Below are 16,419 nucleotides of genomic sequence, written 5' to 3'. Positions count from 1 at the left end.
TTTTAGGAACAAGTCAGGCTAGTTACTTTAATCTGCTAAAACAACACGTTTATGATCCAGGGCAATGTTACTCAAACTATGATGGAAAGATGAATGGCAAACTGTTTGAGTATTGCAAATATATAATCAATAGCTTGGAGAGGGTGGACGCTAGGAAATTGTTTCCGCTAGGCAAGGAAACTAGGACCCGTGAACACAGCCTTAGAATTAGAGGGGGTCGATTCAGAACAGAAATGCGGAGACATTTCTTCAGCCAGAGAGTGGTGGGCCTGTGGAATTCATTGCCGCAGAGTGCAGTGGAGGCCGGGACGCTAAATGTCTTCAAGGCAGAGATTGATAAATTCTTGATGTCACAAGGAATTAAGGGCTACGGGGAGAATGCGGGTAAGTGGAGTTGAAATGCCCATCAGCCATGATTGAATGGCAGAGTGGACTCGATGGGCCTAATGGCCTTACTTCCGCTCCTATGTCTTATGGTCTTATGGTCTTATGGTCTAGTACTTCCCTTTCTAAACACACACACACACAAACACACAAAAAAACGCACACACAAACACAAACACATGCATACACACACACACACAGATTAACAAAATTTCTGCAATTTTAATTTGAAAGAACTTTGTCCAGATATTAATGGAACTCATGACAAAAGTAAAAATTGAGGTTGTCTAAAACATTTTTCTGCTTCTGAAGATATTGTACTCATATAGCTGCTAGCAATGGGATTCCATCCTGGGAGAGTTAGATTTGGCTGCATTCCCTTTGCTTTAGGCAGTGAGTAGATTCCAATGAATTATGGTCAGGGAGCACCCAATGGGTAGTACGGTGGTTAGCACTGCTGCCTCACAGCACCAGGGACTTGGGTTCGATTCCAGCCTTGGGTGACTGTTGGTGTGGAGCTTGCACATTCTCCACTTTCCTGTGTGAGCTTCTAATGGGTGATCCAGTTTCCTACCACAGCTCAAACTGTGTAGGTTTGGTGGATTGGTCATGCTAAATTGTCTGTAGTGTTCAGGGAATTCTAGGTTAGGCGCATTAGTCAGGGGCAAATATAGGGGAATGGGTTGGGAAGGTTGGTATGGATTTGTTGGGCCGAAGGGCCTGTTTCAACACTGCAGGGATTCTATAAAAATAAGAACGGTAATGATGACTGTAGAGTTTGTTTTAGCTTGCACACATTGCTGTGGTGAGGGACACTGAAGGAGGGAGAGTGCAATAGGCCGTTTCTTCTCAGGAGGATTGCATTTTCTCCCTCTCTGAATTGAATCACATAATAATATCATCCTTTCCCAAACTGGACCCCATGTGAGGTCTCCTTGTACATTGTCGAACTATGTCTCCATCACATTCCCTGTTCCATGTAGGTGCACCATTGCTACTGTCATACACAGAGCCATATCCTTAGCAGAAAATGGTCTCGGCCGATTTGAAATATGTTTACATTGCCCTGCGTCATGAAAAAAATAAAATATTTAATGTATTGAGAATACCGGTGTTAAAATGAATGCATTTTTTTAACAAATACAGAAATTGCTGGTAAAGCTCGGCAGGTCTGTCAGTACCCAGATGCCTTTTACATGCTGCAGTTTGTGGGCGGCACGGTGGCACAGTGGTTAGCACTGCTGCCTCACAGCGCCAGAGACCTGGGTTCAATTCCCGCCTCAGGCGACTGTCGGTGTGGAGTTTGCACATTCTCCCCGTGTCTGCGTGGATTTCCTCCGGGTGCTCCGGTTTCCTCCCACAGTCCAAAAATGTGCAGGTTAGATGAATTGGCCGTGCTAAATTGCCTGTAGTGTTCGGTACAGGGGTAAATGTAGGGGAATGGGTATGGATGGGTGCGCGTCGGCGGGTCGGTGTGGACTTGTTGGGCCGAAGGGCCTGTTTCCACACTGTAAGTAATCTGTAAAGTTGTTTCAGCCTCCACCACTTCCTCTGGCAGCTCATTCCATACACACACCACTCTCTGTGTGAAAAGGTGCCCTTTAGGTCTCATCAAACTTTTCCCCTCTCACTTTCAAACAATGCCCCAAACTGGGGTAAAACCCTGACTACTCACCCTATCCAGGACCGTTCCGGTTTTATAAATCTTTACTGCTGCGAAATGTGACTTCAATCAACACGAATAACTGGACTTTCAGTCATCCTGGGCCTAAATTCTGAAATTGCAATACTGACACCTCTTCCTTCTCCATCAAGTCACAATTTTAAATCCATTTTAATCAGTTTGTTCAGATGTATCATGAGACACATCTGTGGGCCTTACACCCAGACCTTTGTGCCCAGAGGTAGGGACACCAGCAATACCCATGTAGCTGTAACAGTATTCTCCTGTGTGTTTGCTCATCAGCCTGTTTTGACATGCTGTGACATACCTCTGCAACAGACAGGACTTAAATCCAGGCCTTCTAGTCCAGAGCTAGGAATGCTACCACACAAGTTCAGGAATTGGAATCAAATCCAGAGTTCTGGCTCAGAGGCAGGTACACTACCCACTACACTACCATACCCAGATTTTGGGTTATATTTTATGCCCATTTTCAGCTCGGTGTGGATTTATTACAATCAGTTTACCATTACTGAACTACACAAAACACTTTGTATTGTTAAGCAAATGCAAGATATTTGTCTCAACTGTAGGATGTTGAGTGTTTGTGCTGTGCCATCGAAATTAACTATGAACATCTTTAATCGCTATTATCTGTAGTCTGCAATATTAGGGAAAGAAATCCTGCAGCCACACTCTGCCCAATGAAGGGTCTCAAATGGATATTTATTACTGAACAACAGAGACGAAGGAAGAGCTTAATTTCTGGTCCCACAACATCGATCACTCTTACCCAACTCTAACTGCGACTCCCCTCTTCCTGGCCAGTGATTACTGTCCAGCCTCTCCTCCCCACTGACTGTGTCTGCAATCTGTCCCTCCTCCCTCTAACCACACAAGGCAAACCAAGCTCAGGGTCTTTGTGAAAATCAAGGCCAGAGTGTGCAAGCCTCCTGGAGAGGGATGGGCATTTTAAAATTGAAGGGGGAGGGGGAGGTGGCAGTAATAGCACACACTGGGCTGAGGGGTAGCAGATGGAGTTTTAATTGTATTTGGTAAATCAAACAAGAGCAGGACCAATACAATTAAAAGCAGAGCCTTAGGCAGTGTTGTAGGACAGAGACCTAGGCTCTCAGGTATAATTCTTTAAAATTTGCATCTCATATAGATAGTGTGTTTAAGAAGGTGTTTAACACACTTGTCTTCATCGGTCAGACCTTTGAGTATCAGAATTGGGACGTCATGTTGAGGATGTACAGGACATTGGTGAGACCTCTTCTGGAATACTGTGTCCAGTCTGGTCATCCTGCCCGCTCATTCCATAGGCACATCACCCTCTGGGTGAAAAAGCTGCCCCTTAGGTCACTTTAATATTTCCCCTCTCACTTTGAGCCCATATCCTCTAGTTTTGGTCTCCCCGTACCTTAGAAAACACATTGACTATTCACTTTGATATTACTGACCTTGATATTATTAAGCTGGAGAGGGTTCAGAAGAGATTAACCTGGATGTTGCTGGGAAAGGAGGGAGTGAGCTATAAGGAGAGGCTGGATCTTTTTTCAATGAAGAATATGAGATTCTGCGGTAACTTTACACAGGTTTATAAAATAATGAGGGTTACAGAGAAGCTGAAGGGCTGATGTCTTTTCCCTAGAGTTGGGGATTCAAAACTGAGGGATATTTTAATGTGCAAGGAAAAAGATTTACAAAAGTCATGAGAGGTAATTATGTTAGACAGAATCTGGCTTGGGTGTGGAATGAACTTCTAGAGGAAGTGGTGAAAGTGGGGACAGTTACAACATTTAAAGGACATTTAGATCAGTCCATGGATAAGACATCAGTTTGGATGGTGCTGTGAGCAGATGCCCTCTCCCTCGCCCTCTCTGAATGAATCCCTGTTGGTATTCACCCTTTGCCAATGTCTGTGCAGTGGCGTGGGGAGGCCAGCAGAGGGTGGCATTGCATCACTTTAAGCACCACAGAGACTGCCAGACCTGCCCCACACAGAGACACAGATACACACACAGCAATTGTTAGGACACAACATTGAGCTCATCTGGTAATTTAAACTAAACATAAAGAAATGCTCAATTTGCCTTGTAAACTGTTAAAATATGAGGGACAGAGAACTCCCAAATTCCACTGTTTAAATAAAAACACCAATTTATTTTTTTAACCCTGAAACTGAGCATTTTACATCAACTATTCACAACTCGGAGACCTCATTTCTCTTAATTGCTTATCACCCTACTCCAACTCTACAGCAATATACTGTTTCAAAAAGACACTACATTAATATTACATAAACGTAATTTCAAAACCACACAGCAGCTGACCTCACACCAATATCACTGAATACAGGGACACATGTGAAAATCTCACTGGGTCCCCGATCAAACGGGTCCATTTGCCTCCAGGCTGAAGGATAATGGGTTTGTTTTCCTTCCTCACAGTTAACGTAGTGACCATCTACGTCTTGCTTTATAAAGATTGTGGATTGTCTCCCTGTGTCAGACGTTACCTGGGGGCCATGGCAGCGGCGGATCTCCTGGTCATTATCCTCGACCTGATCCTGAGACACATTCCCATTGTTTATCGGGAACAGTTTTATTTCCTGGTGTACTCCGTCCCCGTGTGTAATATCCACGCCGTCCTGGTTTATGCAGCTACTGACTGCTCTGTCTGGTTCACCGTCACGTTCACCTTTGATCGGTTTGTGGCCATTTGTTGCCAGAAGCTGAAAAGTAAATATTGCAGTGAGAAGACGGCGGCTGTGGTTCTGGGAGCAGTGACTGTGCTGAGCTGTTTAAAGAACATTTCCTGGTATTTTATGCTCTCGGCTCGGTATTGGCTGGTGAACGACCCCTGGTTTTGTGATGTAACAGCCGCTGTTATATCCTCCAGTGTCTGGGTCACAATCGAGTTCCTCCACCACATTCTAACCCCGTGTGTCCCATTTCTCCTGATTCTGCTGCTCAATGTTCTCACCGTCAGACACATTGTAGTGACCAGCAGAGCCCGCAGGAGACTCCGCGCTCACACCAATGGGGACGCTCAGTCTGACACTGAAATGATAAACCGAAAAAAATCCATCATTTTACTGTTTGTGATCTCGGCCAATTTCATCCTGTTATGGTCAACGTTCATGCTGTATTCTATATGGAGACGGATGTGGCGGATTGTGAATACCCCTCTGTATCTCCATCTCTTTGTGCTGGAATTGGGCTTCATGCTGCAGCTCCTCAGTTGCTGCACAAACACCGTGATTTATGCCGTGACCCAGACTAAGTTCAGGCAGCAGCTGAAGAATGTGCTGAAATATCCCTTCACCCAGATCCATCCATCACTCAAATTCCCTCATTAATCAATCCATCCGGGATTTTCTCATTTCAGTTCAGTGTTTCAGCGATGGGGCAGCCTGTCGCTATGGTAACAGACTGAGGGTAGCGCTGGGTTGTCCATCCTTATCCCACAGGGAGGTTACAGGAAAACATTTCAATGTTTCTCACAACTCAGGGGCCAGTGAGAAAAGGCAACATCCCACCGACTGTATCCCTCACTTCCATTTGTAACCAATAAAAATGTTGATTAAAGCGTGCCGAGCAGCAGAGTGACCGATGTTGTTGTGTGTTGGAGAAGCTGAGCTGGAGAGAGACAGACTCAGCCCCAAGTCCTGGTCCTCAGGGAAGTGGAGGGCACTGGGCCCTGAGCTCAGGAGCTGGGTTTAACTCCCTCTGTCCCCACCCCCCACTCCAAACTGGCCTCCCCATTTCCTCTCCCCCACTCTTCCTCCTCAATTCTCTCCCTCTCTTTCTCTTTCTGCACACTGTCTCTCTCTCTCACCTCCTCTCCCTTTCACTCTCTCTGGTCCCCTCTCAGACACCGCCCCCAACCCCGGATTCTCCACCTGCCTCCACTATTCTTTCTGCCTCACTCTCCCTCTCTCTCTCTCACACCCCCAACATGAGTTTCTCCACCTGCCTCCATTCTTCTCTCTCCCCCTCACCCTCACTCTCTCTCTCCTGCCGTCTCTGTCTCCCTCCCGCAATGTCGTCTCTACCCCATTTTCCCCACCTCCCACATCTCTCAATCATATCACCCCCACCCCCCACACGCAGCCTCACCACAAACACCCAGTCTCTAGGTCAGAGGGAGAGGGAAGGACCAGGGAGACAGAGGGTGTCAGAGAGAGAAGAAGGGCAGGACAGGAGGGAGAGAGATTGAGTCAGAGAGAAACGGAGGGAGGTGGGGAGAGAGAGAGACACCGAGGGAGGGGGATCGAGAGTGAGAGAAGATGGAGAGAGAGCGAAGGAGCAGGGAGAGACGGAGAGAGAGAGAGAGCGAAGGGAGAGATAAGGTGAGGGAGGGAGAGAGAGAAATAGGGGAGGACATAATGAGAAAGGGGTCAGAGAGAGGGGGACAGAGAGAGGGGGACAGAGAGAGGGGGACAGAGAGAGGGGGACAGAGAGAGGGGGACAGAGAGAGGGTGGACAGAGAAAGGGGGGAGACAGAAACGGCGACAGAGAGAGGGGCACAGAGAGTGGGGGAGATAGAGGGTGTCAGAGAGAGGGGGACAGAGAGAGGGACATCGAGATTGGGGGAGAGAGGGACATCGAGATTGGGGGAGATAGAGGGGGGTCAGGGAGAGAGGGGGTCAGAGAGAGAGGGGCACAGAGAGTGGGGGATATAGAGGGTGTCAGACAGAGGGGGACAGAGAGAGGGACACCGAGAGTGGGGGAGATAAGAGGGGGGTCAGGGAGAGAAGGGGTCAGAGAGAGGGGGGGACAGAGAGAGAGGGGGGGACAGAGAGAGAGGGGGGGACAGAGAGAGGGGGGGACAGAGAGAGAGGGGGACAGAGAGAGAGGGGGACAGAGAGAGAGGGGGGGCAGAGAGAGAGAGGGGGACAGAGAGAGAGAGGGGGACAGAGAGAGAGGGGGGGACAGAGAGAGAGGGGGGGACAGAGAGAGAGGGGGGGACAGAGAGAGAGGGGGGGACAGAGAGAGAGGGGGGGACAGAGAGAGAGAGGGGGACAGAGAGAGAGAGGGGGACAGAGAGAGAGGGGGACAGAGAGAGGGGGGGACAGAGAGAGGGGGACAGAGAGAGGGGGACAGAGAGAGGGGGACAGAGAGAGGGGGACAGAGAGAGAGAGGGGGACAGAGACAGAGGAGGGCAGAGAGAGAGAGGGGGGCAGAGTGTGGGGAAGATAGAGAGGGACAAAGAGAGAGGGGGACAGTGAGATGGGCGAAAGAGAGAGGCGGGTGGGAGGGTGAAGGGGCAGAGAGAGGGTGACAGAGAGAGGGGCACAGAGAGAGGGGAATATAGAGGGAGACAGAGAGAGGGGGACAGAGAGAGGGGTACAGAGTGGGGGGGAGAGAGGGGGGTCAAAGAGAGGGGGACAGTGAGTGGGGGATGGAGAGAGTGGGGGACAGAGAGAGAGGGTAGAAAGAGAGAGCGGGGGCAGAGAGAGGGCGACAGAGGGGGGCAGAGAGCGAGGGAGAGATCGACGGGACAGAGAGAGGGGGACAGAGAGACTGGGGGAGCGAGAGAGAGGGGACAGAGAGAGAGGGGACAGAGAGAGAGGGGACAGAGAGAGAGGGGACAGAGAGAGGGGGATTGACAGAGATGAGGACAGAGAGATGGTGACAGAGAGATGGTGACAGAGAGAAGGGGACAGAGAGAAGGGGACAGAGAGAAGGGGACAGAGAGAAGGGGACAGAGAGAAGGGGACAGAGAGAGGGGGACAGAGAGAGGGGGACAGAGAGAGGGGTACAGAGAGAGGGGTACAGAGTGGGAGAGAGAGAGGGGGTCAAAGAGAGGGGGACAGAGAGTGGGGGGATGGAGAGAGTGGGGGACAGAGAGAGGGGGACAGAGAGAGGGGGCAGAGGGCGACAGAGTGGGGGTCACACAGCGGGGGGGAGAGAGAGAGGGGACAGGGAGAGGGGGATAGAGAGAGAGGGGGACAGAGAGTGGGGGACAGAGAGGGGGGGAGAGAGGGGGTCAGAGAGAGGGGGACAGAGAGTGTGGGGGACAGAGAGGGGGCAGAGAGAAGGGGGCAGAGAGAGGGTAACAGAGAGGGGGTCAGAGAGTGGGGGAGAGAGATAGGGGACAGAGAGAGGAGGACAGAGAGAGGGGGAGATAGAGGGGACAGAGAGAGGGGGGCAGAGAGTGGGGGACAGAGAGGGGTACAGAGTCGGGGGAGATAGGGGGACAGAAATTGGGGGGATGAAGTGAGTGGGGGACAGAGAGAGAGGGGGGGACAGAGAGAGAGGGAGGGACAGAGAGAGAGGGGGGACAGAGAGAGAGGGGGGGACAGAGAGAGAGGGGGGGACAGAGAGAGAGGGGGGGACAGAGAGAGAGGGGGGGACAGAGAGAGAGGGGGGGACAGAGAGAGAGGGGGACAGAGAGAGGGGGGGACAGAGAGAGGGGCGGGGGCAGAGAGAGGGGGGGGCAGAGAGAGGGGGGGACAGAGAGAGAGGGGGACAGAGAGGGGGGGCAGAGAGAGGGTGACAGAGAGGGGGCCAGAGAGAAAGGGGAACAGAGAGAGGGGTACAGAGAGAGAGGCGGAGAGAAAGAGGGGGACAGAGAGAGAGGCGGGTGGGAGAGAGAGGGGGTCAGAGAGAGGCAGATGGCAGAGAGAGGCGGACAGAGAGAGAGAGGGAACAGAGAGAGGGGTACAGAGAGAGAGTGGGACAAAGAGGGGGAATAGAGAGAGGCGGGTAGGAGACAGAGGGGGACAGAGAGAGTGCGACAGAGAGAGGGGGCAGAGAGCGGGGCAGAGGGAGAGGCAGGTGGGAGAGAGACGGGGTCAGAAAGAGGGCGACAGAGAGAGGGCGACAGAGAGAGGGCGACAGAGAGAGGGCGACAGAGAGAGGGCGACAGAGAGAGGGCGAGAGAGAGAGAGGCGTTTGGGAGAGCGGGGGAGAGAGAGAGAGGCGGTTGGGAGAGCGAGGGGGAGAGAGAGCGAGGCGGTTGGGAGAGCGAGGGGGAGAGAGAGAGAGGGGCGGTTGGGAGAGCGAGGGGGAGAGAGAGCGAGGCGGTTGGGAGAGCGAGGCGGTTGGGAGAGCGAGGCGGTTGGGAGAGCGAGGCGGACGGGAGAGCGAGGCGGACGGGAGAGCGAGGCGGACGGGAGAGCGAGGCGGACGGGAGAGCGAGGCGGACGGGAGAGCGAGGCGGACGGGAGAGCGAGGCGGACGGGAGAGCGAGGCGGACGGGAGAGCGAGGCGGACGGGAGAGCGAGGCGGACGGGAGAGCGAGGCGGACGGGAGAGCGAGGCGGACGGGAGAGCGAGGCGGACGGGAGAGCGAGGCGGATGGGAGAGCGAGGCGGACGGGAGAGCGAGTGGGACAGAGAGAGAGGGGGACAGAGAGAGAGGGGGACAGAGACGGGGACAGGGTTCAGACAGAGGTGGGCAGAGAAAGAGGGCGCAGAAAGAAGGATGACAGAGAAGGGGTTAGAGAGCGGGAGATAGAGAGAGGGGGCAGTGAGATAGGGGGCAGGGAGAGAGGGTGACAGAGAAGGGGTCAAAGAGCCAGGGAGAGAGAGAGGGGACAGATAGAGGGGGATAGAGAGCGGGGAACAGAGAGAGAGAAGGGACAGAGAGAGGGGTCGGATGGGACAGAGAGAGGGCGACAGCGAGAGAGGGCGACAGCGAGAGAGGGCGACAGCGAGAGAGGGCGACAGAGAGAGAGGGCGACAGAGAGAGGGGGCGACAGAGAGAGGGGGCGACAGAGAGAGGGGGCGACAGAGAGAGGGGGCGACAGAGAGAGGGGGCGACAGAGAGAGGGGGAACAGGGAGCGGGGGAGATAGAGGGGGGGACAGAGAGAGAGGGGGGACAGAGAGAGGGGGTGGACAGAGAGAGGGGGGGACAGAGAGAGGGGGGGACAGAGAGAGGGGGGGACAGAGAGAGGGAGGGGACAGAGAGAGGGGGACAGAGAGAGGGAGGGACAGAGAGAGGGGGGGACAGAGAGAGGGGGGACAGAGAGAAGGGGGGACAGAGGGAGGGGGGGCAGAAAGGGGGGGGCAGAAAGGGGGGGGCAGAAAGGGTGGGGACAGAGGGGGGGGACAGAGGGGGGGGACAGAGGGGGGGGACAGAGGGGGGGACAGAGGGGGGGACAGAGGGGGGGGACAGAGGGGGGGGACAGAGGGGGGGGACAGAGGGGGGGACAGAGGGGGGGGACAGGGGGGGGGACAGAGGGGGGGGACAGAGGGGGGGACAGAGGGGGGGGACAGAGGGGGGGGACAGAGAGGGGGGGACAGAGGGGGGGGACAGAGGGGGGGGACAGAGGGGGGGGACAGAGGGGGGGACAGAGAGGGGGGACAGAGAAAGGGGGGACAGAGAAAGGGGGGACAGAGAAAGGGGGGACAGAGAAGGGGGGAACAGAGAAAGGTGGGATAGAGAGGAGGGGGCAGAGAGAGAGGGGGCAGAGAGAGGGGGGCAGAGAGAGGGGGGGGCAGAGAGGGGGGGCAGAGAGAGGGGGGCAGAGAGATGGGGACAGAGAGAGGGGTACAGAGAGAGGGGTACAGAGAGAGGGGTACAGAGAGAGGGGCTACAGAGAGAGGGGGGCGCTGAGAGGGGGGGCAGAGAGTGGGGGGGTCAGAGAGTGGGGGGCAGAGAGTGGGGAGGGCAGAGAGTGGAGGGGCAGAGAGTGGGGGGAGCAGAGAGTGGGGGGAGCAGAGAGTGGGGGGACAGACAGTGGGGGGGACAGAGAGTGGGGGGGGACAGAGAGTGGGGGGGGACAGAGAGTGGGGGGGGAGCAGAGAGTGGGGGGGGAGCAGAGAGTGGGGGGGGAGCAGAGAGTGGGGGGGGAGCAGAGAGTGGGGGGGGAGCAGAGAGTGGGGGGGACAGAGAGTGGGGGGGACAGAAAGGGGGGGGACAGAAAGGGGGGGGACAGAAAGGGGGGGGACAGAAAGGGGGGGGACAGAAAGGGGGGGACAGAAAGGGGAGGACAGAAAGGGGGGGGACAGAAAGGGGGGGGACAGAAAGGGGGGGACAGAAAGGGGGGGGACAGAAAGGGGGGGGACAGAAAGGGGGGGACAGAAAAGTGGGGACAGAAAGGTGGGGACAGAAAGGTGGGGACAGAAAGGGGGGGACAGAAAGGGGGGGGAAAGAAAGGGGGGACAGAAAGGGGGGGCAGAAAGGGGGGGCAGAAAGGGGGGGCAGAAAGGGGGTGCAGAAAGGGGGGGGCAGAAAGGGGGGGCAGAAAGGGGGGGCAGAAAGGGGGGTGGGCAGAAAGGGGGGGGGCAGAAATGGGGGGGCAGAAATGGGGGGGCAGAAATGGGGGGGCAGAAATGGGGGGGCAGAAATGGGGGGGCAGAAATGGGGGGGCAGAAATGGGGGGGGCAGAAAGGGGGGGCAGAAAGGGGGGGCAGAAAGGGGGGGCAGAAAGGGGGGGCAGAAAGGGGGGGCAGAAAGGGGGGGCAGAAAGGGGGGGGCAGAAAGGGGGGGGCAGAAAGGGGGGGTAGAAAGGGGGGGCAGAGAGAGAGGGGGCAGAGAGAGGGGGGGTAGAGAGAGAGGGGGCAGAAAGAGAGGGGGCAGAGAGAAAGGGGGGCAGAGAGAAAGGGGGACAGAGGGGGGGGACAGACAGGGGGGGGACAGAGAGGGGGGGACAGAGAGGGGGGGGACAGAGAGGGGGGGGACAGAGAGGGGGGGGACAGAGAGGGGGGGGACAGAGAGGGGGGGGACAGAGAGGGGGGGGACAGAGAGGGGGGGACAGAGAGGGGGGGACAGAGAGGGGGGGGACAGAGAGGGGGGGACAGAGAGGGGGGGGACAGAGAGGGGGGACAGAGAGGGGGGGACAGAGAGGGGGGGGACAGAGAGGGGGGACAGAGAGGGGGGGACTGAGAGGGGGGGGACAGAGAGGGGGGGGACAGAGAGGGGGGGGACAGAGAGGGGGGGGACAGAGAGGGGGGGGACAGAGAGGGGGTGGGGGCAGAGAGGGGGGCGCAGAGAGGGGGGGACAGAGGGGGGGGACAGAGAGGGGGGGACAGAGAGGGGGGGACAGAGAGGGGGGGACAGAGAGGGGGGGACAGAGAGGGGGGGACAGAGAGGGGGGGACAGAGAGGGGGGACAGAGGGGGGGGCAGAGGGGGGGGGCAGAGAGGGGGGGACAGAGAGGGGGGGGACAGAGAGGGGGGGGACAGAGAGGGGGGGGACAGAGAGGGGGGAACAGAGAGGGGGGAACAGAGAAAGGTGGGACAGAGAGAAGGGGGGATAGAGAGACGGTGACAGAGAGAGGGGGCAGAGAGAGAGGGGGACAGAAAGGGGGGGGACAGAAAGGGGGGGACAGAAAGGGGGGGACAGAAAGGGGGGGACAGAAAGGGGGGTACAGAAAGTGGGGTACAGAAAAGGGGGCAGAAAGGGGGGCAGAAAGGGGGGGCAGAAAGGGGGGGGGCAGAAAGTGGGGGGCAGAAAGGGGGGGGCAGAAAGGGGGGGGCAGAAAGGGGGGGCAGAAAGGGGGGGCATCAAGGGGGGGGCAGAAAGGGGGGGCAGAACGGGGGGGGCAGAAAGGGGGGGGCAGAAAGGGGGGGGCAGAAAGGGGGGGGCAGAAAGGGGGGGCAGAAAGGGGGGGCAGAAAGGGGGGCGCAGAGAGGGGGTGGGCAGAAAGGGGGGGCAGAAAGGGGGGGGCAGAGAGGGGGGACAGAGAGAGAGGGCAGAGAGAGACTGGGCAGAGAGAAAGGGGGACAGAGAGAGAGGGGGACAGAGAGAGAGGGGGACAGAGAGAGAGGGGGACAGAGAGAGAGGGGGACAGAGAGAGAGGGGGACAGAGGGGGGGGGCAGAGAGAGAGGGGGACAGAGAGGGGGGACAGAGAGGGGGGGGACAGAGAGGGGGCGACAGAGATGGGGGGGGCAGAGAGGGGGGGCAGAGAGGGGGTGGGGGCAGAGAGTGGGGGGGCAGAGAGTGGGGGGGCAGAGAGGGGGGGACAGAGAGGGGGGGACAGAGAGGGGGGGACAGAGAGGGGGGGACAGAGAGGGGGGGACAGAGAGGGAGGGACAGAGAGGGAGGGACAGAGAGGGGGGGGACTGAGAGGGGGGGAACAGAGAAAGGTGGGACAGAGAGAAGGGGGGATAGAGAGACGGTGACAGAGAGAGGGGGCAGAGAGAGAGGGGGCAGAGGAGAGGGCAAAGAGAGGGGGGCAGAGAGAGATGGGGACAGAGAGAGGGGCTACAGAGAGAGGGGCTACAGAGAGAGGGGCGCACAGAGGGGGGCGCACAGAGGGGGGCGCACAGAGGGGGGCGCACAGAGGGGGGCGCACAGAGGGGGGCGCACAGAGGGGGGCGCACAGAGGGGGGGCAGAGAGGGGGGGCAGAGAGGGGGGGCAGAGAGGGGGGGGGCGCAGAGGGGGGGCGCAGAGGGGGGGGCGCAGAGGGGGGGGGCGCAGAGGGGGGGGCGCAGAGAGGGGGGCGCAGAGAGGGGGGCGCAGAGAGGGGGGCGCAGAGAGGGGGGCGCACAGAGAGGGGGCGCACAGAGAGGGGGCGCACAGAGAGGGGGCGCACAGAGAGGGGGCGCACAGAGAGGGGGCGCACAGAGAGGGGGCGCACAGAGAGGGGGGGCACAGAGAGGGGGGGCACAGAGAGGGGGGGCACAGAGAGGGGGGCACAGAGAGGGGGGCACAGAGAGGGGGGGCACAGATGGGGGGGCACAGAGGGGGGGCACAGAGGGGGGGGCACAGAGGGGGGGGCACAGAGGGGGGGGCACAGAGGGGGGGGGCACAGAGGGGGGGGGCACAGAGAGGGGGGGGCACAGAGAGGGGGGGGCACAGAGAGGGGGGGGCACAGAGAGGGGGGGCACAGAGAGGGGGGGCACAGAGAGGGGGGACAGGGGGGGGCAAAGAGGGGGGGCAGAGAGGGGGGGCAGAGAGGGGGGGCAGAGAGGGGGGGGCAGAGAGGGGGGGGCAGAGAGGGGGGGGCAGAGAGGGGGGCACAGAGAGGGGGGCACAGAGAGGGGGGCACAGAGAGGGGGGCACAGAGAGGGGGGCACAGAGAGGGGGGCAGAGAGAGGAGGGGGCAGAGAGAGGGGGGCAGAGAGAGGGGGGGCAGAGAGAGGGGCGGCAGAGAGAGGGGCGGCAGAGAGAGGGGGGGCAGAGAGAGGGGGGGCAGAGAGAGGGGGGCAGAGAGAGGGGGGCAGAGAGAGGGGGGCAGAGAGAGGGGGGGCAGAGAGAGGGGGGGCAGAGAGAGGGGGGGCAGAGAGAGGGGGGGCAGAGAGAGGGGGGGCAGAGAGAGGGGGGGCAGAGAGAGGGGGGGCAGAGAGAGGGGGGGGCAGAGAGAGGGGGGGCAGAGAGAGGGGGGGCAGAGAGAGGGGGGGCAGAGAGGGGGGGGCAGAGAGGGGGGGGCAGAGAGGGGGGGGGCAGAGAGGGGGGGGGCAGAGAGGGCGGGGGCAGAGAGGGCGGGGGCAGAGAGGGGGCAGAGAGAGGGGGGCAGAGAGAGGGGGGGCAGAGAGAGGGGGGGCAGAGAGAGGGGGGGCAGAGAGAGGGGGGGCAGAGAGAGGGGGGGCAGAGAGAGGGGGGGCAGAGAGAGGGGGGGCAGAGAGAGGGGGGGCAGAGAGGGGGGGGCAGAGAGGGGGGGGCAGAGAGGGGGGGGCAGAGAGGGGGGGGCAGAGAGAGGGGGGCAGAGAGAGGGGGGCAGAGAGAGGGGGGCAGAGAGGGGGGGGCAGAGAGGGGGGGGCAGAGAGGGGGGGGCAGAGAGGGGGGGGCAGAGAGGGGGGGGCAGAGAGAGGGGGGCAGAGAGAGGGGGGGCAGAGAGGAGGGGGGCAGAGAGGGGGGGGCAGAGAGGGGGGGCAGAGAGAGGGGGGGCAGAGAGAGGGGGGCAGAGAGAGGGGGGGCTGAGAGAGGGGGGCTGAGAGAGGGGGGCAGAGAGAGGGGGGCAGAGAGGGGGGGGGCAGAGAGAGTGGGGGGCAGAGAGGGGGGGCAGAGAGAGGGGGGGCAGAGAGAGGGGGGGCGGAGAGAGGGGGGGCGGAGAGAGAGGGGGCGGAGAGGTGGGGGCGGAGAGAGGGGGGCAGAGAGAGGGGGGCAGAGAGAGGGGGGCAGAGAGAGGGGGGCTGAGAGAGGGGGGCTGAGAGAGGGGGGCAGAGAGAGGGGGGGGCAGAGAGAGTGGGGGGCAGAGAGAGGGGGGCAGAGAGAGGGGGGGCGGAGAGAGGGGGGGCGGAGAGAGGGGGGGCGGAGAGAGGGGGGGCGGAGAGAGAGGGGGCGGAGAGGTGGGGGCGGAGAGAGGGGGGCAGAGAGAGGGGGGCAGAGAGAGGGGGGCAGAGAGAGGGGGGCAGAGAGAGGGGGGCAGAGAGAGGGGGGCAGAGAGAGGGGGGGCAGAGAGAGGGGGGCAGAGAGAGGGGGAGGGCAGAGAGAGGGGGGGCAGAGAGAGGGGGAGCAGAGAGAGGGGGGGCAGAGAGGGGGGGACAGAGAGGGGGGACAGAGAGGGGGGACAGAGAGGGGGGACAGAGGGGGGGGACAGAGAGGGGGGGGACAGAGAGGGGGGGACAGAGAGGGGGGGACAGAGAGGGGGGGACAGAGGGGGGGGACAGAGAGGGGGGGGCAGAGAGGGGGGGCAGAGAGGGGGGTCAGAGAGGGGGGGCAGAGAGGGGGGGCAGAGAGGGGGGGGAAAGAGAGGGGGGCAGAGGGGGGGGACAGAGAGGGGGGGGACAGAGAGGGGGGGGACAGAGAGGGGGGGGACAGAGAGGGGGGGGACAGAGAGGGGGGGGACAGAGAGGGGGGGGGGACAGAGAGGGGGGGGGGACAGAGAGGGGGGGACAGAGGGGGGGGGACAGAGGGGGGGGGACAGAGGGGGGGGGACAGAGGGGGGCGACAGAGAGGGGGGTCAGAGAGGGGGAGCAGAGAGGGGGAGCAGAGAGGGGGTGGGGGCAGAGAGGGGGGCGCAGAGAGGGGGGGACAGAGAGGGGGGGACAGAGAGGGGGGGACAGAGAGGGGGGGACAGAGAGGGGGGCAGAGAGGGGGGGCAGAGAGGGGGGGCAGAGGGGGGGGGACAGAGAAAGGGGGGACTGAGAGGGGGGAACAGAGAAAGGTGGGACAGAGAGAAGGGGGGATAGAGAGACGGTGACAGAGAGAGGGGGCAGAGAGAGAGGGGGCAGTGGAGAGGGCAGAGAGAGGGGGGCAGAGAGAGAGAGGGGGACAGAAAGGCGGGGACAGAAAGGGGGATACAGAAAGGGGGGTACAGAAAGGGGGGTACAGAAGGGGGGGCAGAAAGGGGGGGCAGAAAGGGGGGGCAGAAAGGGGGGGGCAGAAAGGGGGGGCAGAAAGGGGGGGGCAGAAAGGGGGTGGCAGAAAGGGGGTGGCAGAAAGGGGGTGGCAGAAAGGGGGGGCAGAAAGGGGGGGGCAGAAAGGGGGGGCAGAAATGGGGGGGCAGAAAGGGGGGGGCAGAAAGGGGG

General features: G+C 59.8%; 1 long non-coding RNA gene across 2 annotated transcripts in view; it reads right to left on the bottom strand.

The window, feature by feature from the left end:
- Nucleotides 1-4,283: 4,283 nt before the first annotated feature.
- LOC148135073 (uncharacterized) overlaps nt 4,284-16,419 on the bottom strand; it is a 50,576-nt gene continuing 38,440 nt past the window's right edge. For both annotated transcript variants that reach the window (XR_015755531.1, XR_015755532.1), the window contains one exon: nt 4,284-4,784. This is a non-coding gene — a long non-coding RNA (uncharacterized LOC148135073). The remainder of the gene's footprint in view (nt 4,785-16,419) is intronic.

This window comes from Chiloscyllium plagiosum, unplaced genomic scaffold (assembly GCF_037043375.1).
Source record: "Chiloscyllium plagiosum isolate Xiang-an unplaced genomic scaffold, Cpla_swu_hap1 HiC_scaffold_51, whole genome shotgun sequence".
NCBI lineage: Eukaryota > Metazoa > Chordata > Chondrichthyes > Orectolobiformes > Hemiscylliidae > Chiloscyllium > Chiloscyllium plagiosum.
This window is presented reverse-complemented; position numbering and strand designations above follow the sequence as displayed.